Below are 25,954 nucleotides of genomic sequence, written 5' to 3'. Positions count from 1 at the left end.
GTTGACTTTGGTATTTAACTGGAATGTATTGGGCTCCCTGCATTCAAATCCCCCTCGAGAGCCAGGTTGCTGTTTAAACATCACTCATCGGGGTGATATTTCAGCTGACTTTCACATGTGATGGTACATCCACAAGTTTTGTGAGATTCCCCATACTCTCCTGTGAACACGAGGCAAAAGCACAATGATAATTGAAGGGACTCATTCAATCTCCATGAAACTTCAATAAATGCTCAGTTCTCACAGCTGCATTCTTATCATAGCATAATAGGATCTGTTCACAATACATTTGCTGAGAATCTACTTTCAACACAAGTTTTCTGGGTCACATCAAGATAGGTGGCACTTTGGCTGTCTTGGACCTCGGAAAAGAGGCAATATGACTAGCACCTATAAATGGAGAGACAGATAATGTATCTAAGTTTGTGAATGATACAAAGCTTGATGGAAAGGTTAGCTCTGGGAAGAACACAGAGGCTGCAAAGGGATATAGGCAGGTTAAGTGAGTGGACAACAAGATGGGAAATGGATAAAAATGTAGGGAAATGTAAAGTTATTCACTGGTCAAAAGAACAGAAGAGCTGATTTTTCTTTTAAAGATGAGAAACCTGTAATGGCGGCACGGTAGCACAGTGGTTAGCACTGCTGCTTCACAGTGCCAGGGTCCCAGGTTCGATTCCCTGCTTGGCTCACTGTCTGTGTGGAGTCTGCACGTTCTGCCTGTGCCTGAGTGGGTTTCCTCTGGGTGCTCCGGTTTCCTCCCACATTCCCACAATGCATGTTAGGTGGATTGGTCATGCTAAATTGCCATTTGGTGTCCAAAAAGGTTAGAACAGTACAGCACAGTTAGGTGGGGTTACTCGGTCCTTCTAGGGCTCTGCTGGAGATATATGCAGGATCTCCCAGTCGGCAACCTATGAATGCGTAAGGCAGGTGAATGATGGGTTGTTTTCCAGGATCAGCAATTATGTGAATTTTGCCTTTTATGATTTCAATCAAAATAGGTAAGTGCTCAGGTTTGCATCTCTGGCTAGAATCCCGCAGGTTCAGGGCATCATTGACTGCACACAGCTGTTAATCTGGGCATCCCACATATCAAATATGAGTAGTCATCAATTGCAAGGTCATTTCCATCAATATGCAGCTAGTGTGCAACTACAAAATAATATTTCTGCAGAAATGCATAAAATCTCTGCGGTGCTGCCACAGTCCTTTTGTCCTTCAATAGCTTAAGCTCCCTGTCATCTTCAGGCCTGGAAGTACACTGAAGAGGTGACTGATAGGAGATGAGATAACCACTTCAAATTTGGCTTGTTGGTTTTAAGGAGTTCTGAACCCCTAATTGTTATGAAAATGGACTAGCAAAAGCTGTGAAACTGAATGAAATAAGTCAGAACATGTTTGTTAGGTTTCCAAGTAAACTATAACAACCAGGTTCGATTCCCGGCTTGGGTCACTGTCTGTGCGGAGTCTGCACATTCTCCCCGTGTATGTGTGGGTTTCCTCCGGGTGCTCCGGTTTCCTCCCATAGTCCAAAGATGTGCACGTTAGGTGGATTGGCCTCGCTAAATTGCCCTTAGTGTCCAAAAAGGTTGGGTGGGGTTACTGGGTTGCAGGCAGGGTGCTCTTTCCAAGGGCCAGTGCAGACTCAATGGGACAAATGGCCTCCTCCTGCACTGTAAATTCTTTTAAATAAATATGGGAAGTGATCTACAGCCTAATGTGAACGATATACTTTCCATAAAATGACTAAATGGGGAGTGTATAATTACATCTCTGCCTACTTCTTCTCTGCTTAGCACTCTTTATTTCTTGTATTACGATCTAAGACCAGACTCCAACAGTGGTTAGGATACTGGACCAAAACCAGTTAATTTTGTACAACTGCAGAAAGAATACTTCACTCCAGGAGTGATTTCACGACGAAATAGGTATTTGGTATTTTTAAACAAAACTTTTTTATTAACACAGTATTAAACCCTGTAATATAACACCTGGAAATAGCTTACAATAACCCTTAAACAATACTACTAAATACAGTAAATACAATACCCTTAATTTCTATTTCGATTCCCAATTAAACAACAAGAAAAAAAACATACGACTCTCGAGCTCCTATGTCCCAATGGCACAGAGTAATATTTTTTCCAGAACAGATCTGGCTCCCATTAGAACTCCTGCAGACTCTGGTTGGATGGCTTCAAAAAGCTGTTTTAACTGGCTTGTTTCAGCTTCTTCCTTCCTCCGACAAGTCTGCACTGCTTTAAATACTATTTATCATCACTTCTTGGCCTTTTGGCTAAGATGAGCGTGAGGTCAGGTGTAATGCCTGGATCTTGTATGTCTCTCTTGTGGAGACCATGAATTGGATTCAATTTGAATTGGTTTTTGGAGCAGGCAAGGAGCTGGATTAGGGGTTCACCCCTGTCCACACTCTGAGCCCTGGCTTTGTAACTCAGAAAAAGTAATAAAAAGAAAAGAAAGTTAATACTATTTATCTTTTATTGTTTACTATCCTATGGTGAGAGCAAAATACTTTACTTGTGGCCTAAAGAGTAGCCACACCAGAATGCAACTCAATTTTATTCTCAAAATGTCTGACTACTGTAGCTCAATCTAGCAATGACATCATATCCCCAGGCTGAAAACACATTAACTCCCCAGGGGCTTCCCCCTAGTTAAGCAATAGTGCCCAGACTTTGTACTCTGGTCAGTTTCACTTCTGTCTCCTAAAAGCTTTTTGATCTTGCAAAACAAGATTCCTTTAAAAGCATGACCACTGCAGTCAAACACACTCCAACCCCAGGTGTTTAACTCTTAAATTGCTAAATATTTATAATCCAATATATCAAAAATCCTACATTCGTCACACTTCTCTTGTTTCTAGTTTTAGGCACTGCACAAATCAGATAGGGAGGCCTCTTTTATCGTTTCACAACTGTATCTTGAGGCTTTGTAAATCCTGTGGTGCCTTGTGTGAGTTGAAAGTGTGCTGCAATAGATATTTTAAGTTCTTTGAGGAGGTAACAAAGAAATTGGACAAAGAAGAACCAATAGACATGATTTATTTAGAGTCCCTATTGACAAGGTGATGCATAGGAGGCTGTTAAATAAGGTAAATAAGTTAAGAGCCCATGGTGTTAAGGGTAGGATTCTGGTATGGATAGAGGATTGGCTGACTGGCAGAAGGCAGAGAGTGGGGGGATAAAGGGATCTTTTTCAGGATGGCAGCCGGTGACTAGTGGCGTGCCTCAGGGGTCGGTGCTGGGACCACCAGAAGAAGGAACTGAAGGCACTGTTAAGTTTGCAGATAATACAAAAATATGCAGAGGGACAGGTAGTATTGAGGAAAAATGGGGCTGCAGAATGACTTGTACAGGATGGGAGAGTGGGCAAAGAAGTGGCAGATGGAATACAATGTGGAAAAGTGTGAGGTTATACATTTTGGAAGGAAGAATGGAGGCATAGACTATTTTCTAAATGGGAAATGCACAGGAAATCAGAAACACAAAGGGACTTGGGTGTCCTTGTTCACGATTCTCTTAAGGTTAACGTGCAGATTCAGTCGTTACGAAGGCAAATGTAATGTTAGCATTCATGCAAGGGGGGGGCAGCACTAAAGGGGCTGCCGTTCAAACAAGCCCGACACAAATTCCGCTACCTGGGGATCCAAATAGCCCATGACTGGAAAGGGATCCACAAATGGAACCTCACCAGCCTGACGGAGGAAGTAAAAAAGGACCTGCAAAGATGGAACACACTCCCACTCTCCCTCGCGGGGAGAGTCCAGACGATCAAAATGAACGTACTGCCCAGGTTCCTCTTCCTGTTTAGATCCATTCCGATCTACATCCCCAAGGCCTTTTTCAAAGTGCTGGACAAACTTATCATGACGTTCGTATGGGGGGGGTAAAAATGCTAGGATCCCAAAGAAGGTCCTACAAAAAACAAAATCCGGGGGGGGGGGGGGGAGCTAGCCCTCCCGAATCTACAATTCTACCACTGGGCGGCAACAGCCGAGCGAGTAAGGGGATGGATCCAGGAGCCAGAAGCCGAGTGGGTGCGTGCGGACGAGGCCTCCTGCATGGGGACCTCCCTCCGGGCCCTCGCCACGGCAGCACTCCCATCCCCACCCAAAAAACACTCCAGCAGACCAGTGGTGACAGCCACCCTCCAATCCTGGAACCAACTGCGGCAGCAATTTGGCCTGACCAAAATGTCGGACAAGGCCCCCATCTGCAACAACCATAGGTTCACACCAGCACTGACTGACGCCACCTTCAAAAGGTGGAGGCAGAATGGGGGGACGCTGACAGTCAGGGACCTATACACGGACGACAGGATCGCAACACTGGACGAACTGACAGAAATTTTGGCTAGCCGGGGGGAACGAGCTACGGTACCTGCAGCTCAAAAACTTCCTACGAAAGGAGACAAGGACGTACCCACAACCGCCACGACAGACACTACTGGAAGACCTACTGGACGCAAGTATCCTAGAGAAAGGGAACTGTAGCGACATATATGACCGACTGGTAGAAAGGGACAACACCGTACTGGACGGAACAAGAATGAAATGGGAGGACGACCTGGGGATTGAGATAGGGTGGGGACTCTGGAGCGAAGCACTGCATAGGGTCAACTCCACCTCCACGTGCGCAAGGCTCAGCCTGATGCAACTAAAAGTGGTACATAGAGCCCACTTAACAAGAAACCGTATGAGTAGATTCTTCCCGGAGGTGGAGGACAGATGTGAACGGTGCCAAAGAGGCCCGGCCAACCACGCCCACATGTTCTGGTCTTGCCCCAGACTGGTGGAGTACTGGACAGCCTTCTTCGAGGCTGTGTCCAAAGTGGTGGGGGTGAGGGTGGAGCCATGCCCGATAGTGGCGGTCTTCGAGGTTTCAGACCAGCCAGATCTATTCCTGGGGAGGAGGGCGGACGCCCTAGCCTTTACCTCCCTGAACGCCCGCCGTAGAATCCTGTTTGGCTGGCGGTCAGCAGCACCGCCCAGAGCTGCAGACTGGCTGTCCGACCTCTCTGAATCTCTCCAATCAAATTCGCCATCCGAGGGTCAGACGACGGCTTCCACAGAACATGGGAGCCATTCATGCAATTGTTCCGGGACCTGTTTGTGGCCAACGAACAAGAGGAAGAATAGTCGGGTGGCCAAGAATCAGGGGAAAATGGATGGGAATCGGGGGAAGGTAGCCGGGCGGGGGGGGGGCTACGGGTTCGTTATGGGGGTTTGATGGCTAGCTAAGGCCCAAAACCAAACTGTAAATAATTGCCTATAAACATGTGCCTCGGCCATATTGGGGAATGTAAAATATGTATGCCAGCTAAAGGGGGCGGCCACAGTTGTTATTATGAAGATGCTTACCTGTAAATATACATGTTAATTTTTGCGTGTTTTTTTTCCTCTAATAATTTGTAATTTGTTGGATATAAAATATGAAAACTCAATAAAAATCATTTCAAAAAAAAAATGTTAGCATTCATGTTGAGAGGGCAGTATACAAGAGCAGGGATGTATTTCTGAGGCTGTATAAGGCTCTGGTCAGACCCCATTTGGAGTACTTTGAGCGGTTTTGGACCTCTTAGCTAAGGCAGGATGTGCTGGCCTTGGAAAGGATCCAGAGAAGGTTCACAAGAATGATCCCTGGAATGAAGAGCTTGTCATACTTGTTGGAGTTTGGAAGGAGGAGGGGGGATCTTATTGAAACTTACAGGATACTGCGAGGCCTGGATTGAGTGGACATGGAGAGGATCTTTCCACTTGTGAGAAAAAATAGAACCAGAGGGCACGTCCTCAGACTGAAGGGACGATCCTTTAAAATGGAGATAAGGAGGAATTTCTTCAGCCAGAGGGTGGTGAATCTGTGGAACTCTTTGTCGCAGAAGGCTGTGGAGGCCAAATCACTGAGTGTCTTTAAGACAGAGATAGATAGGTTTTTGATTAATAAGGGGATCAGGGGTTATGGGGAGAAGGCAGGAAAATGAGGATGAGAAATATATCAGCCGTGATTGAATGGCGGAGCAGACTCGATGGGCCAAGTGGCTTAATTCTGCTCCTATGCCTATGTCTTACGGGCATATGGTCTAAGTTGTTAATTACTCTCTCCTCTTGCAATAGGGATAAACAGACCTTTGAGTGATGTAATGGTATATGTTCACTTGATGGATACAGTGCATTTGGTGAGGTTAATGTCAGCTTGGGTATTGTTGGCTTGGGTCAAAGACTTCTCGCACTAATGGTCAATGAGGTTCAAAAAATGCTGTTTTTGGATATGTTTGCTTTTCCGATTTACAGATAAAGGATACTCTACCTGGAATGCAAAGGAATATGGAGCAACCGGAAAAGAAGACTGAACACCCTACAGGCCCTGTAGACTGAAACCCCACTAGTCCTATTCACTGAAACCCCACGAGCCCTGAAGACAGAAATCCCACAGGCCTACTGCATTGAAATCTCTGATCTAAATAGAGTTCAGCTCCACCAGCTCAAACCCAGTAGACTAAAACGTCATAGGCTTAATAGATGCAACTGTATATTCCCATTAGACTAAAACCGCAGTCAGCAAACTTACACTTGTAAGGTTCTGCAGACAGGCTTGCAGGCCTGTTAGATTGATCAATGAACTAGTCTAATGTACATGCTTCTCATAAGGGAACATCGAGTAGTTAATTAAATGAGAACCTTGAGGCATTGTTGTTGGTTTTGCAATAGGCAGACGTATTTGTTGGGCTGTAAACACTTAAATAATCTTCCCAAATCACTTTTTCTTTTTCTGCACTTGTGCAAACACTGTGTATAGGCAGACTATTCAACTAGAGAATCTGACAGCAATGTCCGTTCCTGTTCTCACCCAACATCTATGTAGACATACTTTCCAATACAGACTATTGGACCGATTTTTCGTTGGGTTCACGAGATTACAACACTGACTACACAAAAGTACTTAATTAATTGGATGTAAATAATTTAGGGATACCCTGAGGTCATGAAAGGTGCTATATTAATATAAATCTTTATTTCCTTTGTACAGTGAACCCGTTAGTCTCGGGAGTCTTATGCCAATTGTAGTGCCCCACCTAATCTAATTTCCAAGGATTTTCCATTCATGGCTGTAATGCAGAAGTCGGTGGGTGGTCATTTTTTATTGTAAGAAATTTTAGGAATAACATTCAACAAGGTTACATTTAGGAAACAAAAGCTGAAATTTGGAAGCAATTTGAATCTGTTGTTAGCTCCAGATACTAATTATATTTGTAAAAGGGAAGAGCAACATTCAGTAATCATTGGCACTATGGATTGTGATAGCTGCAAACGTATTACAACCAGTGTCACTTACTGCTTTTCATTTTCACTTCTTCATATCCCCTGATTGCGCACAGTCCCTGGTAATTAGAGTTTTCACCTATCACTTTCAGACCAAGGCAAGCCTCAACAGGCATCCTCTCTTTCTCTAAAATTCCAGGTTATTGATAGTTTTCAACTAATTATACTTAAATTGAAAAGAGGAAATGCCAGTCTACTTGTGAAAGTTTTCACCAATTTGTGCAGCATGCAAATTAAAACTGAATTATAAGTAAACAACATTCGATAAAGGCTTATTTAATACATACGAAGAAGGCTCTGGTAATTTTTACAGGAAGGAGGTTTTTCATAATTATTACTATATTCAACTCTTACTTCATTTAATACTTGTCTTTATCCTTGTGTTATCTATATTTGAAGCATAATGAAGAGTAGATTCATTGCATTGTTGCACTGCTCTTCTGGGTTTACATTGATCCTGAATGCTTTTTAAAATTTTTAGATTGAACATGTACAGTGACAGTTCAACCATGGTCCTAGGCTGTTACTAAGCTCATGAAAAACTGGCTTTTAGATTGTTTTTCACGCTATACATCTAACATCATCAACAGTAACACTTTTGAGAGATGCTTCACATATGTTCACCTGCTGCATGTCTTTACGTTCTGCTGAAGTTGTTACTGATGCTTCATTATAGTTCTGACACAACTCTTGCTGCACAGCTTTGCCCTTTTGGAGAATAGAATTCCCATGCTCTAACTAAACTAGTTTATATCTTGTGTAATGAGACAAGCCCAACCATTTATGTTAGGATCACAGAGCAACACAACTTATGTTCTGCACAGTAAAAACCAACCCTTGTTCGAACACTACAACCACCCCTTCCTTATAGTATAATTAGTTAATTGAGTTGTGTTATCTCAAACTCAAGTACCTGCAAAGTGTATTGCATGGATGGGTGCCTGCTTCAAGCGATGAACATGCACAGAGGGCTGAGTTGGACACAATGCAACTGTGCCATTTGTTCTTCCTGGGCTTGTGACTTGAGTGCAGTGATCCCACATGCTGTGATTTGCAGTAGGGCATAAACCAAGAGTTAATAACCATAATAATCGGCATTGTTTCCCATATCCTGCACAACTTCTAAGACTATTGCATGCACTCGTAGCATGAAAGGAGTTTTCTATATTTCCTACCAGTCGAAGCAGCTTAAAAGATGGGACTGTATGCAGTATATGTGATGGACGTTTGTGAAAAAAAAGCAAAAACGACACAGCTATCTATGTTAATACAAAGCCGAGTTGAATGAAAAGTCAAATATCTTGACAGTGATGCTTTTGTATAGTCAGTTCAATCTATAAATAAAAGGTAAAACATCCCTTGCAGCTGCTTGTAAGCAGGTCTAGCCTGTTGTGACAGTTTTATTGTACCTTTATGACTTATGTGTTTTACTCTCAGCAATTTACTCACTATACAGTATTTGAGTTAATAGTACTCTTGTGTGAAACAATTTGGGCATTTTTGTGGTTACTTCCTTGGATGGGCATTTATAGCAATGGAGGAAAATTTTAAACCCTCCGCTTTTAATAATAATCTTTATTGTCACAAGTAGGGTTACATTAACACTGCAATGAAATTACTGTGAAAATCCCCTCGTCGCCACACTCCGGCACCTGTTCGATTACACTGAGGGAGAATTCAGAATGTCCAATTCGCCTAACAAACACATCTTTCAAGATTGGTGGAAGGAAACTGGAGCACCCAGAGGAAACCCATGCAGACACAATGAGAACGTGCAGACTCCACACAGACAGTGACCCAAGCCGGGAATCAAACCTGAGACCATGGCACCGTGAAGCAATAGTGATAACCATTGTGCTACCATTATATATAGCATTACCGGACCATCTCGAAGCACCATACAACCAATATGCTACTTTTACAGACAAGTACAGCAGCCCAAGTTTAACATAGCAATGTCTAGCAAACAGTGAAAGATTTTATTGCAAAATAGTCTGTTTTTAATGTTGTTTGCTGACCGAGGAGTGTTGGACAAGACATATTTATTTCTTTGTTCATTGCACTTAACAGTAAAATTATTTTTGTATGAAGGAGAAGTTTAACAGCAAATAGAACAAATAAACTAATTGCTCAGAAACTGCCATTCTTACTGCATCTAGGACTTTTAATGAGAAACTGTGGGAACAATTGCAGGATGCTGTTGTGCAACAGATCACTTCCCCTAACCGTACACCAGGTCTGTCTTATCAGCTAAGTTAATTTGATAGTGTTCCTGGTCTGTAAGCCAGATGTTCTGCTCCATGACTTATCAAATGATGGAGCCCATCAGTGCAATGCAGCCATGGATAAGAGGCTCAGGTGAACGTTAAAGATCCCATGGTGTTTTTTGAGGAATAACGAGGAGTTGTCTTGGCTATCATTTCTCTCTCGACAAGCACCACCAAGAACAGTCTTTCACACACGTGTGATGGAAATTTGACACCTCGTTTCCAAAAAAGCAATAGCGTTGGGTGAATGAAAATGTACAAGACTGGGATGGATACATTTTATTTTTCCACGCTCTGCACCCACCCTCCACGGCCAGAGAACTAAATTTTAATACCTTTGATAATACTTTCTCAGTATCTCCTAGTTTTGCAACAACGTCCTTTAGTGACATTGCCTCTTGTTATACCTGAGACAATTTTCGGTACATGTGTACTTGTGGTGCTGAAGGATTTTCATGGGTTTGTGAAGCTGTGTATCAAAGTTGGCACACATTGTTGACATCCTAGCCTCTGGAACTATTTAGTGGGAGTATTTGTGCAATTGTGAAAGCAGCCTCGATGTAAACTGCTGTCCGGTCTGTGTCACAAAGTGTGCTCACACTCCATTAAAGACCCTGGAGTGCTTTTCTGTCTATTTTGAGAATATTTCTTTGTCAGTTAGTTTGAAACACGCACATGGACAGTATCAGTTGAGAATGGTTATGATGCCATTCATAGTTGAATAACAACTGCTGCCCAGGCTCTCATTGAAGAATGAACATGCTGGTGGTGTATCAGAGAGTGTAGGGCAAAATACTTGAGGTTTTTGACTTTTCTTGTGGATATTGGAATATTAGCTGCAATGGAGTGTAAACTCTTCAGTTTTGATGTGGAGATGCCGGCGTTGGACTGGGGTGAGCACAGTAAGAAGTCTTACAACACCAGGTTAAAGTCCAACAGGTTTGTTTCAAACACGAGCTTTCGGAGCACGGCTCCTTCTTCAGTTTTTAACATTGTAAGTAACTGAGTCAAATTCTGAGCCGTAATATCATCCTTGCTCCAGTAGAGGGCTCATGCCTCATCACATACAAAATAAATATTTCCACGCTGATGTCAGTGGATTTTTGACAGAAATGGATAGTGATTTCAGTGACAGCACTGATGGTATTCATGAGGTCCTCTATTCATCTGGGTTATAGTCATGTAATGGATAAATAAAAATGCCTGCTTAACATCTCCTCGGTGCCTGTTCACGACATGCCCAATGATTACTCATTGTCTATTACGCAGTTTTCTTTTCAGTGTACGCTCAATGTCTGTTGGGTATCTATTCACTGTTTTCCCAAAACCTGTTCAGTGGCTGCTTAGTTGGGATAAGAATGACTGCATTGGACAGAAAAGCAGCATTTGACCGAATGTGTTATCTAGGACCTCCAGCAAAATTGAAATCAGTGGCAATCAGAGTGAATGTTCTCTACTGGTTGAAGTCACATGTACCACAAAGGAAGATGGCTGTGGCTGTTGGAGGCTAATCATCTCATTCTCAGGGCATCACTGTAGGCGTTCTTCTGGGTAGTCTCCCAGGCCCAACTATCTTTCCAGCTGCTTTATCAATTACCTCCTCTTCATCGTAAGGTCAGAAGTTGGGATTTTCTCTGATCGGACAATGTTCAGTGTCATTCGCAATTCCTGATTCTGAAGCAGTCTGTATCCATTTGCAGTAAGACACAGACAATATTCAGGCTTGGGCTGATAAAAGGCCCTAACCCTAACCCCCCCCCCCCCCCCCCCCCCCCCGATGGTCAATGGCCCATTATCAACATCCTGGGGTTACCATTGACCAGAAACTGAACTAAACAGCCATATACGTACTATGGCTACAAGATTTACATCGGATACGGGGAATTCTGTGACAAGTAACTCGCCCCCTGGCTCCCAAAAGTCTGTCCACCATCTGTCAGGAGGGTGAAATGACTTCATTTGTCTGGATGTGTGTGCTTCCAACAACAGGCAAGAACTCGAGAAGCTCCACACTAACCAGGACAAAGCAACCAGCTTGATAGAAACCCCATCCCTCACCTTAAAACATTCACTTCCTTCACCGCTGACTCTGTGGCATTTGTGCCTACTCTATGCAAAATGCACTCTAACATCCTTTAACAGCACCTTCCAAACCCACAACCTCACCACCTAGAAGAACAAGGGCAGCAGATGCAATGAAACACCTACCACTTGCAAGTTCGCCTCCAAGCAACGCACCATCGAGACTGCTCCGCCATTCAATCATGGCTGATATTTTCTCATCCCCATTCTCCTGCCTTCTCCCCATAACCACGGTGCCCTTATTAACCAAGAATCCAGCTATCTCTGTCTTAAAGACACTCAGTGATTTGGCCTCCACAGCCTTCTGCGGCAAAGAGTTCCACAGATTTACCACGCACTGGGTGAAGAAATTCCTCCTCATTTCTGTTTTAAAGGATCGTCCCTTTTGTCTGAAGTGGCGTCCTAGTTTTTCGTACAAGTGGAAACATCCTCTCCACGTCCACTCTATCCAGGCTTCACAGTATCCTGTAAGTTTCAATAAGATCCCCCCTCATCCTTCTAAACTCCGAGTACAGACCCAGAGTCCTCAACCATTCCTCACATGACAAGCTCTTAATTCCAGGGATCATTCTTGTGAACGTCCTCTGGACCCTTTCCAAGGCCAGCACTTCCTTAGATACGGGGCCCAAAACTGCTCACAATACACCAAATGTGGTCTGAACAGAGCTTATGCAGCCTCAGAAGTACATCCCTGGTCTTGTATTGTAGCCCTCTTGACATGAATGCTAACATTGCATTTGCCTTCTTAGCTGCCAACTGAACCTGCACGTTAACCTCAAGAGAATCATGAACAAGGACACCCAAGTCCCTTTGTGTTTCTGATTTCCTATGCATTTCCCCATTTAGAAAATAGTCTATACCTAAATTCCTCTTTCCAAAGTGCATAACCTCACACTTTTCCACATTGTATTTAACTTGCCACTTCATTGCCCACTCTCCTCACTTGTCCAAATCCTTCTGCAGCCCCCTTGCTTCCTCAATAGTACCTGTCCCTCTACAGATCTTTGTATCATCTGCAAACTTAGTAACAGTGCCTTCAGTTGCTTCTTCCAGATCATTAATGTATATTGTGAAAAGTTGTGGACCCAGCAGAGAGCCCTGAGGCAAACCATTAGTCACCGGCTGCCATCCTGAGAAAGACCCCTTTATCTGCGCACTCTGCCTTCTGCCAGTCAGCCAATCCTCTATCCATGCCAGGACCTTACCCTTAACACCATGGGTTCTTAACTTATTTAACAATCTTTTATGCGGCACCTTTCAAAGGCCTTCTGTAATTCTAAATAAACCACAAGCACTGGTTCTCCTTTGTCTAACTTCCTTGTTACCTCCTCAAAGAACTCTAACAGATTTGTTAGACATGACCTCCCTTTGACAAAGTCGTGCTGATTCAGTCCTATTTTACCATGCACTTCCAAGTACTTCCCAATCTCATCTTTAATAACAGACACAGAAATCTTACCAATGCCGAAGTCAGGCTAACCGACCTATAATTTCCCATCTTCTGCCTCCCTTCCTTCTTAAGCAGTGGACCACAGTAGGAGTTTTTCTCCAGGTGCAACTATGCTATGAGAGTGTTGGTTCACTGGGTGCTGAGAGTGCAAGGTGTTGTTCCATTTCCACTCCTTTAATGGCTCCGAGGAGCAGAAAGTAAGCAGAAAGAAATAAGCAGAAATGGGAAAAGTGTTAAATTAATCTTTTGATCACTCGACCTTCCTTGGCTGGAAAAAACGGAAAATATTAAGCTGATCGACCCCATTCAAGTTGATGGGAATACTGGCAGTTTTAGCATGTACCTGGTAGTCCCGTACATGTTTTCCTTGGAAGAGTCCTTCAGGAATAATTTCCTAACTCAACAAACACCCATACATTTTATATCATGGGCCAATGGATTGTGATAACAGTGGGAATCCTAGCTGATACTCCCCCAGCCGAGACTGAGTAAAGCCACTGTAACTCCCTTACCACATCAAGAGTCCTTGATGTACAAGGTAACTACAGAAATCAAGAGAATCAAAGTCCAAAGACGTGCAGGTTAGGTAGATTGGCCAAACAAAATTGCCCCATAGTGTCCAACGATTAGGTGGGGTTAATGAATTTTGGGAGATAAGGTGGGTGTTCTTTCAGAGAGATAGGCCGAATAACCTCCATCTTCACTGTAATTATTCTAACCAGTTACTGGTTAACCTATGGTTCCAGTTCATTATGGTCAAATAGCTAATTACCTGATTAATTTGCTGACTTTGAATGCTTAGCGTTGTGCCTTGCAATTATATTCAGTCTCAAATATTCCCCAGGTAACTGCTGGCATCAACATTGCTCTTTGCTGTTGGTCACCTTCCAGTTTATTTATCCTATTGGGTGAACATCTGTGCTTGGTTAGCTGGTCTTGTCCAGAAGGTGGTAAGGGAGTTATGAAATGAAATGAAATGAAAATCGCTTATTGTCACGAGTAGGCTTCAATGAAGTTACTGTGAAAAGCCCCTAGTCGCCATATTCCGGCGCCTGTCCGGGGAGGCTGGTACGGGAATCTAACCGTGCTGCTGGCCTGCTTGGTCTGCTTTAAAAGCCAGCGATTTAGCCTGGTGAGCTAAACCAGCCCCAGCTAAACCAGCCCCAGTTACAGTGGCTTTACTCAGTCTCGGCTGGGGGAGTATCAGCTAGGATTCCCACTGTTATCACAATCCATTGGCCCATGATATAAAATGTATGTGTGGGTGTTTGTTGAGTTAGGAAATTATTCCTGAAATTATTGTCACTTGGGACAAGTAAAAGAGAGTAAATGTTGAGTTAGGACATCATTTTTGAAATTATATTTGCCTGGGTCAGATGAGAGTCCCTATCACTTGTGGAACTGTAGACCAATAAGAGCCAGCATTTCACTAGAGAGTACAAGGAAATTGAGGATGGGAAAAGAGAAGTTGGTCGCATGGCATATCCCAGATCAATAGACTGTGCTTTCCAGAGATGTTCCTTTTGAAGGACTGCCTTAAGATGGTGCCTGCGTTAGGAGTTGAAATCAACAAGCAGCTTATCATAGCTGCGAATTAACAAATCTTCCACTGCAAAATAGTCTTGCTAGAGTGTCATGTTGCAGGGGTGGCACCTTGCAGAGACTTGACGATTGAAGCTCAGCTCGGGGCCAGGGGACTGCACACTCGTGCAACTCGTGGGATTACATGCCAAGGTCATGCTAATTTAAATAAGTTTAATTAATTACTCTAATAAACACTGTATGGAGGCTTGGCTAGTGTGCCATTTTTAATTTTTTATGTAACACGAGTGACCCTGGCTGCTGATAAATGTGAAAGGCATCTAGGCTGTTTGAATCCATATCACGTTCCACAATAACGAGCTGCTAACCCATCATTCAACATCCTCAGGTATTGTGCTGCTTCATTGTCTATTAGTTAAGGGTATGATTACACTACTAGTACTGGAACTGGAGGCTAATGTGAGATGGTCAATAATTAGGAGTTCAGGAGAACGTGGAACTTTGCATGAGAGTGGTTGAGGCAATTGCCATGGATGTATTTAAGGGAGCGGCTGCACAGTGGCAAAGTGGTTAGCAATGCTGCCTCACGGCGCCGAGGTCCCAGGTTCAATCCCGGCTCTGGGTCACTGTCCGTGCAGAGTTTGCATATTCTCTGCACACTGGTTCCCAAAAGTTAGTTTTTGTGATGCAAGTCAGCGGGACAGCAGTCAGCTATGAGAACTTCTGAACCTTTGTTCCATGCAAGTTGCGCTGGCTGGCTTGCTGGCTAAACTGAGGATGAGTTGCAAAAAATGGTTTGGCTTCTCTTGAGTATAGAAGATGGCAATGCTGTGATTAAAACCATTAAAATGATTTGATAGGCTAGATATGGAGAAACTATTCCTTCTGGTGGAAGAATCGAGAACAAAGGGTCACAATCTTAGAATTGGAGCTAGGCCCTCCAGGAGGAAAATCGGTATGTGGGCTTGCACTGAAAAGGGTAGCAAAAATCTGGCAATTCTCTCTCTCTCTCTCTCTCTCTCCCCCCCCCCCCCCCCCCCCCCCTCTTAATCTGCGGAATTGAGTTTTGGAAATTGGTGTAGATAAATAATTGTTTTGTGGGGCAAGGATATCAAGAGATATGGATCATAGGAGTTGCGGTTCAGATCAGCCATGATCTAATTGAATAGCAGAGCATGGCTGATTGGCATACTCTTGCTATTCTGTCTTTCTTGGCATTTATCTTCTTTGTCTCCTTCTGCTGGCCAGTGAATGCAAACAGCCTAAATTCCAGCTCTAGAGTCGAACCACATGCGAGACATGGGTGGAGATCCAGAAATCATGGAGCACCAGGTTTGCTACCAACGAGGGCAGCACGGTGGCCTAGTGGTTAGCACAACCGCCTCACGGCGCTGAGGTCCCAGGTTCGATCCCGGCTCTGGGTCCGTGTGGAGTTTACACGTTCTCCCCGTGTCTGCGTGGGTTTCGCCCCCACAACCCAAAAATGTGCAAAGTAGGTGGATTGGCCACGCTAAATTGCCCCTTAATTGGAAAAAAATAATTGGCTAATCTAAATTTAAAAAAAAAAAAGGTTTGCTACCAACTAGAGGTGAAGAGGAGTCCAGAATCTCAAAGACTAGATTATAATTGTCACTCCTCCAGCCCTTTACCCCGAAGCAGTTGTTTTGCTTGTTCCTCTGGGAAGAATCAAGTCATCTACTTGCCATGCCTACTCTAACAGTGCCCATTCTACTCCCTACCCCAGCCTTGGGCACACTGTCATCGATATGGAGAATGTTCTTGCATGTTCCACTTCTGAACCAGCTGCTTTATTGGCTATAGCAAATTATCCCACTGCAGTGAATTAATGATCTGCCCAGGCTATTGCACTTAATATTTGTTGTGCAATTTTCCCCCCATTCTGTTCCCCCATTTTTTGATTCCTTACGGCACTAATTCAATTGCGTGGTGCAGTTTCATGAACCATGGACATTCGGGTATGAGCCTGAGAGTGAGTGTTGCCAGGTCATTGAACCACAGACAACGTCACAGCTGAGATAAATCTGGAACAAGCTCTCCATGGAGACAGTGGAAGCAGATAGCATTAAGTCATTCAGATGCAAATGAGATAGATTCCCTTCAGGAAAATTATGTCTTGGGATACTGTATATGAGTAATTTGGGTCGACATAGCATGCTTGGGAAGAAGGGATGAGTTAAGACCTTAGGTTTTCCTTGTCTATGTGTCTGTCTGTTATAGAGCAATTAATAGAGGCTGATTGCAATGATTAGTCAACAACTACATTATTGTTGTGACTACCAAGGATAGTAAGAGATGAACTAGGTGGACTTTGAACTTTTTCCCTGAGCCAAGTCCTGCTAACCTAACGCCTGCACATTTGTATTTCTAGTGTGTCCCAGTGGATAGCAATCATAGGTGGGAATCTGTATAAATGTCTTCTCCTTGCATTACTCAAGGGCACTGAGGCAGACTGTTACAGCTCAGTACAAGAAATCAAACTGGGACATTCCTGACCTGTATAACTTGAATACTCAATCCCTCAAACAACTGAGATGGGGGGGGGGGGGGGTGGAGAGATATCAGTGGTGCAGCTTCCAATTACTTTTTTGTGTGGCCATGGGTGACATCATTGAATTGCAGACGATATTGTTGCCCACCGTCAGCCCAATCCACGGTTGGCAGATCAACCAGTATTTTGGCATTGACCCGTTCCCTTTAAATCCGGCTCGTCTGCAATTGGCTGAACTGACTTATGTGTGTGAATACTTTTCTTTTCAAGTTTGCCGAATCTCCACCCAAAGTCCTGCCTGCATGCCCGGAAAAGCCTTTGCCACACTTCCACCTAATCTTCTCCCAGGCACCAGATGCCGTCGCCCTGGAGACAGGGACGCTACATGCTGAGCTGCAGTAAATAATGTGGTTTCACAATAGCAGACCACTCCTGCTCACAAGATCCCCGTGGAGTTAAAAAAAAACACTTCAGGTACAGTAATAAGCAAGTGACGCTCTTTTTAAATGTTGAGGGGTTGCTGCTATTTCATGAGCTGAGGCAAAAAGCGTAGAGCGAGCTGTCATGGAGAAGGATTTTCAGTAATTTTGGAGCGGGTTTGATACGTTGTTGTACTTCACTCGAGACTTTGTGTTCAGTGTATAGAATTCTGAAAGGAATCTTAACCCTTTGTGAACAGGCACTGTGCATATCAGATGTGTCTGACAAATGCTCATTTGCAATTCTTCTTGTGCTTTCTAGAACTAGATGACACAGTTAAGTGTGCTCCCTCATGTGGAAATGAGTCATACGTACCAAGATGATCTTGCTTGCAATATCTAGTCTACAATGCATTAGTTAATCCCAGTTTGTGTGGCAGCATGAATATTGCAGTTGGTCCATGATGAGCCTACTCCTGACCGACCTCAGGATAGGAAATGTATCCAGAATCCTACTCTAGTGACTCACGGATGAAAGTGTAAACAGGCAGCTGAGAATAGATGATGTTGTCCTCACATGAAGGAATAGTCCTCCTGGCTTTTTGGACTAGTTTATGAGGAATGACCATTCATTGCGATTCTGGAGACTTTTAGAACTGTATACCAGTGAGAGTAGAGTGTCTTCTGGAAAGGAAGGGAGAAAAGTTTGGGAACTGTTGGGGGGGGGGGGGGGGGGGGGGGGGGGGGGGGGGGGGGCTGCTTGCTGTTTTTATTTCTTTCCTGTGTTCCATACCTCTCAATTTTACAATATTATCTTCTGAAATGGTGCTGACTACATCATTATGATTGAAACTTCGCCAATCCAAGATATTACTGTCTGCACATTTTGAACCTTCAGACTTTTGGCTGAAACAAAAATCCTTCCCAATATCGCTGTCAATTGTTAAATTTTGTAATCAGCATTTACTTATTTAACACTAAATGATAACCCAAAATGTAATCTTTAAATGTATTATTTCATTAAAATTTGCTTGAATTTACTTTTGCTCGTGTTTGATTAGAGTTCAGAGCTTCCTCTGAAGTGATTTTCAAATATTGCCATGTAACAAACCACCTTAAAACATTGTGGTTGTCCTAGGGATTGATTGCAAATAATGACCAATGGAAAAATTATCTTGTGGACCAAGAATTCCTTTGTGCACCTTCAGCATCTGGGACCTCCAGTTTAAAAAGTAATGTCCTAAAATGTTATTATTATTGAATTTTCAATAGATTTGTGTGGTTTTCAGTCTGGTTTAATACACTGTGGTTTGACTGGGGAAAGTCCCTGGCGAGGTAATATGCTTTTAGCCTGGAAAGTTAATTTGTTTTTCAGCTTGGGGAGAAACTGAGAGAGTGGAGCTAAGGGATTCTGACATGTCTTTGAGAGCTTTGGAGAGGAGCTGAAGTATGATCTGGCATCCTTTGTTTTGACCAAAGGTACAGACAGTTTTCATTCACAGCAGGATAGTTATAAAAAGAGTAATAATATTTAAAGCAGACCAGTCTTTTTTTTTTATAAATGTTTTTATTCAGTTTTCATATTTTATATTGAACAAATTACAAATTGTTAGGAGAGAAAAAAAACAAAAAAAACAAACAAACACGCAAAAATTAACATACATATTTACAGGTAAGCATCTTCGTAGTAGTAACTGCGCCCCCCCCCCCCCCCCCCCCCACCCCCCCCTCAACATGTTTATTTAGTTTGGTTTTGGGCCTTAGCTAGCCATCGAACCCCCGTACCGAACCTGTAGCCCCCCCCCCCTCCCGCTACCTTCCCCCGACTATTCTTCCTCTTGTACATTGGCCACAAATAGGTCCCGGAACAGTTGCATGAATGGCTCCCACGTTCTGTGGAAGCCGTCGTCCGACCCTCGGATGGCAAATTTGATTTTCTCCATTTGGAGAGATTCCGAGAGGTCGGACAGCCAGTCCGCAGCTCTGGGCGGTGCTGCTGACCGCCAGCCAAACAGGATTCTACGGCGGGCGATCAGGGAGGCAAAGGCAAGGGCGTCCGCCCTCCTCCCCAGGAATAGATCTGGCTGTTCTGAAACCCCGAAGACCGCCACTATCGGGCATGGCTCCACCCTCACTCCCACCACTTTGGACATAACCTCGAAGAAGGCTGTCCAGTACTCCACAAGTCTGGGGCAAGACCAGAACATGTGGGCGTGGTTGGCCGGGCCTCTTTGGCACCGTTCACATCTGTCTTCCACCTCCGGGAAGAACCTACTCATACGGGTTCTTGTTAAGTGGGCTCTATGTACCACTTTTAGTTGCGTCAGGCTGAGCCTTGCGCACGTGGAGGTGGAGTTGAAAAGCAGACCAGTCTTAAAGGAAGAAACTGAAGCACGCTAGGTGAACCGACATTTTGAAGAGATTCAGCCAGAGTCTGAAGGGGTTTTAACAGGAGCCAAATCTGTTCTGTGAAATAATTATTACTCTATGCCATGATGATTTTAAGATGGTTTGAGAGCTGTACGTTTATTTTCTTGTTTAACAGAGAATTGAGTAGTAGTGTTTAGGGGGTAATTGTAAGCATTTTTTTTCAGGTGTAAAGTTAAGGAGTTTAATATTGTATTCATAATAAAAAATATCAAATCCCTATTTCTTCATGCAATCACTCCTGACACGAATCATTCTTTCCACAGTCTTACAAATAAGCTAAAATATTAGGGTTTCAGTCCAGTACCCTAGCCACTGTTGGGGTCTGGTCTGGGATCGTAATACATGCCCTTTAAATTACAAACTGTTGAAATGCACAAGGGAAAATTGTTTTCAGTACTTCAGGCCATTGTGAATTTGCGTCCATGTACTCCACAATGTTCTGAATGTTTTAACATTGCTTGTAAGTTTGCGTTTAGAAACAAAACTTTGCTGTATTGCATTCTCCTCGATTTATTAACCTTACAAAATGCTCGGCAGGTAAAGGAAGGAATTTGAATAATTTATAATAATCTTTATTAGTGTCACGAGTAGGCTTATGAAGCAATTATGTTACTGTGAAAAGTTGCCACACTCCGGCGCCTGTTCGGGTACACTGAGGGAGAATTCCGAATGTCCAATTCACCTAACAAGCACATCTTTTTGGACTTGTGGGAGGAAACCAGAGACCCGGAGGAAACCCACGCAGACGCGGGGAGAATGTGCAGGCTCCGCACAGACAGTGACCCAAGCCGGGTATCGAACCTGGGACCCTGACGCTGTGAAACAACAGTGCTAACCACTGTGCTACCGTTTGCCTTGCTGCCACTCATTGTTTGTAAATCACTCCCTTGAATGGGTGCCAACCTTATTGGAAAGTGTTCAACAAACTTTTATTGTCCTTGTGAAAGGACCAGACCTGTTATTTAATACAGTTTTAATAACTGCCGGAAGGAGGACAAAGCAAATCAACTAAGCAGTGAGTAGATGACACCAAGCCTGCTAAGGACTCAATGTTAACCCATTTGAAACTTAATTGCTTCCACAAGGTTTTAATTGGGCCCTAAAAATTTGAAGATTACCAGCCAAATGGATTCTTTGCCACAATTTCAATGGTGTAACCTCGCCTGACCTGAATACCTGCATTGGCTATCCAATCTAATTCATGTAGCAGTTTAATCTTAATATTGTGGGCAGGGGGAACACAGTATAACTCAGTTTCATTCCTCAGTGGTCCCTTGTCTTTGTCACTATTGTGCTATGGCAGGTTTTCTTTGAAAACATCAAATATTTTAGCCGTTCAGAGGAAACTTATGAAAAGTTGCTAATTGAAGAAAATCAACAAACAAAAGGTAATTATGAAAGAGGAACTTCAATTAGTTCACAGATAGGGTTCAGCAAGGGCTGGCAGTGAAATCTTTTTTATTTATATTACCTTGTTTTAGTTAACAGCAGAGTATGAAGACAAATTACTCAGGAGTCAGGTTTTTAGAACCAAAGATGAGTGAAGTCAGGGCAGATATGTGAATTTGATACATTAATTTGCGTTTTTTAAGTATGTTGATGCAAAAATATTTTGAAAAATGAAGAGTTGATTGTTGGCTAAATACTTAAAACATCATGTGGCAGTAAATACCATGACAAACAGAGCTTTATCATCTGTAGGCGGATCAATGGTAATGTGAGTATGACACAGATGTGCTATAAAGTATTGGCGAGGCCAGAGTTGGAATATTAAGCTCCATTGCAGTGGACATACTATTTGGAGGCTGGTGAATGAAGCAACAAAGAGGACACTGGACCAGGTGGGGTGAAAGTCTCAGTCATGACCATTTGTTAGCAACTAAACAAGGATGAAGGGGCTAGCACAATCCTTTTTTTAAATAAATTTAGATTACCCAATCATTTTTTCCAATTAAAGGGCAATTTAGTGTGTCCAATCCACCTACCCTGCACATTTTTGGGTTGTGGGGGTGAAACCCACGCAGACACGGGGAGAACGTGCAAACTCCACACGGACAGTGACCCAGAGCCGGGATCGAACCTGGGTCCTCAGCGCCGTGAGGCGGTTGTGCTAACCACTAGGCCACCGTGCTGCTCTGGCTAGCACAATCCTAAGGCACAATCTATATCTAGACAGATATATGAACGGGCGGGAAACAGGGAAGTAGATCCTTGGAAAATAGGCGACAGATTTAGATAGAGGATCTGGATCGGCGCAGGCTGGGAGGGCCGAAGGGCCTGTTCCTGTGCTGTAATTTTCTTTGTTCTTTGTTCTTTATACAATATAGAGTATAATAATAATAACCTTTATTATTGTCACAAGTAGGTTTACATTAACACTGCAATGAAGTTACTGTGAAAATCCCCTAGTCGCCACATTCTGGTCCCTGTTCGGGTACACAGAGAGATTTCAGAGCAACTGCATGGTCCAGCACATGTAATTCAGGCTCCCAGAAAAGCCCCTAACATAGCCCAACAGCAAAATCCCACCACTGCTGGAGTGGGATCCCCAGTGGGGCAAATGGGCAATTGAGGGACAGAAAAACCCAGAGATCTTGCAGACAATGACCGAAGCCAGCACAATGGACAAATATGCAGGTAATTGGAGAGAACTGAAGTGTCTCCAGGTTACTCGGTCTCTTAGCTTCTACTTCCCAGGGCCTAAATCCACTTTCCCATGGAGTATAAGTGGCAATAACTGATGGACAGAAGAGAAACCTAGGACGAGATTCTCCGAAATTGAGGCCAAGTGTTTGCGCCGTCGTGAACGTCGTCGCGAACAGGGCCCGAGCATGACCTATTCTGGCCCCCACAGGGGGCTAGCAAGGCGCTGGAGCGTTTCAGGCAGCGCATGCACAGTTGGGACAGCTCATTCCTGCGCATGCGCAGTTGGGCCGCGCCATCCTGCGGGGAACTTCTTACGTGTGCCGGCCCCTCACCAACATGGCACCGGGGTTCTGGGGCCGGCCGCGGAAGGTAGTAGGCCCTGGGGGAGAGGCTGGCCCGCCAATTGGTGGGGCCAGATCCCATCGGAGGCCCCCGCTCCCCGGTGAAGGAGCCCTCCTGCCCCCCCCCCAACAGGCCCCCCCTCTCTCTCTTCTCCCCCCCCCCCCCCCCCCCCCGCCTGCGTTCCCGCCGGCAGCGACCAGGGGTGAACTGCACCGGCGGGACTGTCATTTTTTTCGCCGGCTGCTTGGCTCATCCGGGCCGCAGAATTGGCGCTCGCTATTTGTGACGATTCTCCGAGCGGCCCGGCGCAATTCTTGTGCCGCTGGTTTCGGGGGTGGGGGAGGTGGGAGAATCACGTGCAGGTGTCGGGTGGGCCGTGGCACGACTCGCGCGGTGCCCCGGCGATTTTCCCACCTGGCGTGGGGGGGGGGGGGGGGGGGGGGGGAGTACCGCCCCTAGAATAAACTTGTCCTCTGCAGCAAAGGAACATTCAGTGGCGGTCCATAAAGAACATGGGGAGATAAATCCTGGTTGATTCGAAAGTCAGCAGTAGACCTCAATACCCATGTTCTTCACCATTGTAAATCCTAGCCAAACTCTTTTTTTCATCGAATGCAAGTTTAAAAAAATAAATTTAGAGTACCCAATCATTTTTTTCTCATTAAGAGGCAATTTAGTGTGGCCAATCCACCTAACCTGCACATCTTTGGGTTGTGGGGGTGAGACCCACACAGACACGGGGAGAATGTGCAAACACCAAATGGCAGTGACCTGGGGCTGGGATTGAACCCGGGTCCTCAGCGCCTTAGGCAGCAGTGCTAACCACTGCCACCATGCTGCCCATGGAATGCAATGTTGCTTATGAAAGCTGAGCTTGGTGTCAAATACAAGGAAACACAGCCACTTTCCTTGCTTGAGAAAGTTCAAGGCTTCCTGTATGCTTTGCATGCCCCCCCCCCCCCCCCCCTTTTCCTCCATGGAATAAATAACCTATAATAACTTAAATAACTTATAACTTCAGTTGACACCAGATGTTACACCAGGGAATGGTGGATTCGGAATTCATAAACGCATTTTTTCTTGGTATACTTCTCGGAGTTGCCCTTGACTTCTGTCTTATGCCACTATGGGACCCCTGCTTGATGGCTGAGTACGAACTCACTTCAATAATTCTAAATGTTGACAATTGTATTGAAAGTGTGCTACAGCCTCATCAACTACCTATGGGCATATTGAACTTTTTAAGGAAGACCTCTGTTTTTTAAAGAAATAAGTAAAGACATTGACCAAAGGTTGGCTGATACTGCAAAGTGACCACTTTCTGGAAAATTGCCATGTGAATTATAATGACAGACCTTCTTGGGATGACATGGAATTTCACACCTGAAGTCGAGGGCCACTTCAAACAGAGGTTTGAAAGAAAGGTATGGAAAAGGCAAAAGATCGGACTAATCTCCCGGGTTTATAAGTACAACGGGGATGTTTCATACATCTCATCAGACATCCAAAATCACCCTTCGCCTGTTGATTTATCTCTCCGGATATGTTAGAAGTTCTAAGATAAGTGCAAGACATGACTATTTCCTTCTGAGTATACACAGGGAAAATGGGTTAAAAACTGGCTGATGAACGGTGAGAATCCCGCTCTCTCCTTTCAGTTAACCCTGCAGAGTGAATCAATCGTCTCTCCCTCTGGGACAAACCAACAAGCGTTTGGGGCTGGTTTAGCACAGAGCTAAATAGCTGGCTTTTAAAGCAGACCACGGCAGGCCAGCAGCGTGGGTTCAATTCCCGTACCAGCCTCCCCGAACAGGCGCCGGAATGTGGCGACTTCACAGTAACTTCATTTGAAGCCTACTTGTGACAAGAAGCGATTTTTAATTTCCAACAGACTACAAATCTGCCCAAGTCAGCATTCTTGAAATCACCTAACTTAGCAGCCCTAATGTAACACCATCTATGTCTCATGGACAAGGACTGATTTGTATATTTCTTAATCGTTTGTTAGGACTCTTCTAATTTCTGATCTCTGTGAGGGTGTGTGTGTCTTTCTTTTTCCTTGGATTTTAGTAACTAATAATCTTTCTTGATTTAGAAAGCTTAGTTTCATTGACTCTGCAAACAAATAAATACATTTGAATTGGAAAAGGGTATTCATGGAAGAAAGGATTTTCAACATCCTTTGCTGTGACTAACAGAGGAGGTTGGGGAAAGAGGGGGAGCCAGCTTATTCCTTCTCAACCAGTGGAATAAAATTGGGGATCTCATCCGTGATCATAACACAATCCTCAGAATATAAACGGGGAAGAATTCCCATCAGTGCATTTTGGAATTAGGCAATTAGATGGAGAGGAATATGGAATATTGTTTCCTTGGGTGCCGCTAGTCACCATATATGTTTGCAGTGGGTGGATTGAGCTCTCCATTTGACAATATGGGCAAGCGGAGTTTTTTTTTGATTGGTGGACTGCACATCCAGGAAAGTTCTCAGTCAATATTTATTGCATCTGAATATGTGTCCATACACAAATCTGTGTTTCTGTAATGCAGTTTGTAATATGAATTAAGCATAAATCATAACATTCATGCATTTCAGAAGTAACTCTATGTTAAAAGATATTTTAATGTACAAATACTACTAGTCATACTACTCATATCAAAGCTCCAAAACCTAGGACTTGGCTCTCCACTCTGCAACTGGATCCTTGACTTTCTGACCAACAGACCACAATCAGTAAGAATGAACACCAACACCTCCTCCACAATAGTCCTCAATACCGGGGCCCCGCAAGGCTGGGTACTTAGCCCCCTACTCTACTCCCTGTACACACACGACTGCGTGGCAAAACTTGGTTCCAACTCCATCTACAAGTTTGCTGACGATACGACCATAGTGGACCGGATCTCGAATAATGACGAGTCCGA

General features: G+C 44.0%; 1 protein-coding gene across 3 annotated transcripts in view; it reads left to right on the top strand.

Moving 5' to 3' along the window:
- The window catches only part of tp73 (tumor protein p73), a 240,042-nt gene that overhangs the window by 35,240 nt on the left and 178,848 nt on the right, over positions 1-25,954 (top strand). The window contains exon 1 of one of the 3 annotated variants that reach the window (XM_038821911.1): positions 17,570-17,666. The exons of the other annotated variants lie outside the window; for them this stretch is intronic. The gene's annotated coding sequence lies outside the window, so the exon portion shown is untranslated. Of the gene's footprint in view, positions 1-17,569; positions 17,667-25,954 lie in introns of those variants that run through there. 3 annotated transcript variants of the gene reach the window in all.

Source organism: Scyliorhinus canicula, chromosome 16 (genome assembly GCF_902713615.1).
Source record: "Scyliorhinus canicula chromosome 16, sScyCan1.1, whole genome shotgun sequence".
Classification (NCBI taxonomy): Eukaryota; Metazoa; Chordata; class Chondrichthyes; order Carcharhiniformes; family Scyliorhinidae; genus Scyliorhinus; species Scyliorhinus canicula.
Note: the sequence above shows the minus strand (reverse complement) of the source record. Positions and strands in the feature narration are given on the sequence as shown.